This window comes from Marmota flaviventris, chromosome 12 (genome assembly GCF_047511675.1).
Source record: "Marmota flaviventris isolate mMarFla1 chromosome 12, mMarFla1.hap1, whole genome shotgun sequence".
In the NCBI taxonomy this organism is placed as follows: domain Eukaryota; kingdom Metazoa; phylum Chordata; class Mammalia; order Rodentia; family Sciuridae; genus Marmota; species Marmota flaviventris.
Window position 1 is genome coordinate 107,628,126 of NC_092509.1, and position 2,880 is coordinate 107,631,005.

Below are 2,880 nucleotides of genomic sequence, written 5' to 3' on the forward strand. Positions count from 1 at the left end.
ATATCGTTCCCTGAGGTGACCCGGGAGTGGGATGTGGCACCCGTGGCAGCTCTGACTTTCTCAGGCATGTCCATGCTGTTTTCCACAGGGTGGTACTAAACACCAGCAGTGTCTTGAAGTTCCCCTTACGCTTATTTATGACTTTTTGATTATAGCCATTTAAAATCATATCTCATGGCGGCTTTGATTTCCTCTCCATGATGATTAGTGATATAGAGCATCTTCCATATATTTAGTGGCCACTTGGACATCTTCTTTTCAGAAATATTTAAAATACTTTGTCTTATCTGCAGAGACATACGAAGTCTGCAGCCAAAGGTGCAGTGTTTGGATGAGTTACTTTCTTCATTATTCTTGGAGTCACCACCTATAACTTTGTGTGGGTGAGGGCTTGTATGGCATTAGATCTCATCTGCATCATCTGAACTTTGACATTCACCCAGACATTTCCCGAAATTCTTGAAAAGTCATCCGCAGACTCTTGTCCCCACTCTTTGCCGTATCCCCACTCCCTTAGAGTGAATGCATGGTCTACCCGTCTGTTCCAGGCTGGCACGGGGCGTGTCCAGAGAGGGGACTGCACTCGCTGTTGGAGGGACGGGGGCAAGAGGGAAGAGGCGGCCGTGGGGGGGGCGCACCCGCAGAGGCTGGACGCTCTTCTCCTGGAGTCCTCTTGCGGTTTTGGCCTTTGGGGAGCTGCGTGTTTTCTCAGGGGCAGGTCTGGACAGTGCGTGTCTCGGGCGTCTCTAGGTTCTGCAGGGCGTGAAGCACCGGGACCTGAGGCCAGCGTGCCCACTTCACCTGGCAGCTCAGGGGCAGCAGCAATGCCCTCCCTCGGCCCTGCCCAGTGTGTGGTGAGGGGGACCCTGGCCAGAGCCAGCGTGGTGAGAACCTTCCAGCAGGTGTGGGTCCTCGGCGTCTGTGACTGGGGCTCGCTGCTGGCCTCTTCTCAGCCCTGTCCCTCTGCCCCGTCCCGTGGGGCAGCCCTTGACTCCCTTTCACTCCCACCCCTTGGAGACTTCCTGCAGAAGTGTCAGTCACCTGAAGTTTCAGGCCTCGTGCTGAGGGCACCTCTTCAGGAGCGTCCACAGCTGGACGGGGAGCAAGTCTGCTTCTGGGCGAACAGACGATTTAAAGGTGATGCCAAGTGAAGCCAGTTCACCCAGGACTCTCTCAGCCCTACTGAGACCTGGATGCAGGGGTCTCAGGGAGGGGCTCCTGGACTCAGGCCCCTGGTGCTTTGTGGCTGTCATCCTTACAGACGTGTGCAGAGAGTCTGTGTGACCGGAGGCTCTGACTGTGGCAGTGTCACAGCTTGCCAGGCAGGGGTCACTCATAATCCCAGGGCCCCATTTAAGGAGCTCAGGATGCATTTTGGGAGAAGCTATGTCAAAGAGTCAGATGCTAGTAGGATGTAAGTTGACTTGTTTTCTTTTCTACTGCTGCTAACAAAGGACCAAGACTTCCACAGATGACAAATCCAGTCACAGTACCTACCAGCCCCCACTCCTAAAGATTCAGAGTTGGGAGGTGGGAAGTCTCAGGGGCCAGGGAGGCTGGTTGCCTGTGGGACTGCAGGAGCAGAGCCATTTCCCCTGTGCAGCTCTGAAAGGCGGCCCAGGCTGGGGTGCAGCTCCGCAGCAGAGCCCTGCCCAGCCTGTGGGAGGCCCTGGTCCCAGCTCTAGCACTGAGGAAAACCAGGAAGAAAAACTCAGGATGCTCGGCTGTGGCCCTGCATGTCCCCACTGCCTGCCCCTGTTGTCAGGACCCCCTTTCTCCACTTTGACTCCCTGCCTCAAATACCCTGCTGTTACCTTGGATCACACTTGACAATCCAAGCCTTCTCCCCACTCCCCAAAACGAATGTAGTTACAACCTGAAAGTTTCTTTTGCTGTGTAAAATATCATGTTCACAAATTTCAAGGGTTATGACCTGGACATTTTGGGGGGTCCTTATGCAGATTATCATAATTGCAAATGGGAGCAAATTGCCTGATGATAGAGATGGGTTTAACAAATGAAAAGCCGGATGACAACATCTTACCAGGCAGACAGCCATTGAGCCTGACATCTGAGGGTAGAGTTCATGATTATCTCTACAGTGCCGGGGTCTTATGTCCCACTCATCCAGTGATTCAGGTCAAAAGCCAGCAGTGACTTCCCCTGGCAGTGGGCCTGGCTGCCTGCACTTGGCTCCCTAGACGTGTCTTGGAAGTTCCCATTCCCCATGCCACCTTTGTTTGCAGGCTCCATGAAGAGCAATCTGGACGATTTCAGATCCGCAGATGATACACGTGCCTGGAGCTTTCTAAAGTCTGTGTGTAGATGGATGGGCTCTTTAGTCCTCTGCCCAGTAGGAGCCAGACTCACCCACGTGGGCCTGCGTCAGCCTATCTCCAGGTGCCTGTTCCCTAAGGCTTGGGACAGAGGGAGCAGGAGCACTGCAAGCACACCCATGCTGGGCGCATCAGGGAATGACGCGCCACCCACGAAGGCCACCCCAGCCAGGAGAAACAGTCCCTCGGGCACCAGTTTCCTCCTGGACTCCTGGAGCACTATCCGAGTGCGTGAGACCCGCGCCTGTGCGCCAGGGCTCCTCCCACCCTCGGTCCGCCTTGCTCATTCCCCACCTGGGAATTCTACAGGTTTTCAGGCTTTCTGCCGCCCTTGAGTTGGTGTGATTCATGAATGGCCTCGCTCCACTGGGCACTTCCCTCTATCGGGCTTTACTCTGGGAAGTTCTGATTCGAGGAGATTCCTGCCTCAGGAACTAAAGGGTGGAGAGGGAGATAAGGCATGCAAACAGCAGACTGCAAACAGCTTCACACCCACCAGAGACCCGGGCCAGGCTCAGAAGTGGCACTGAGAGAAAGTGGTGAG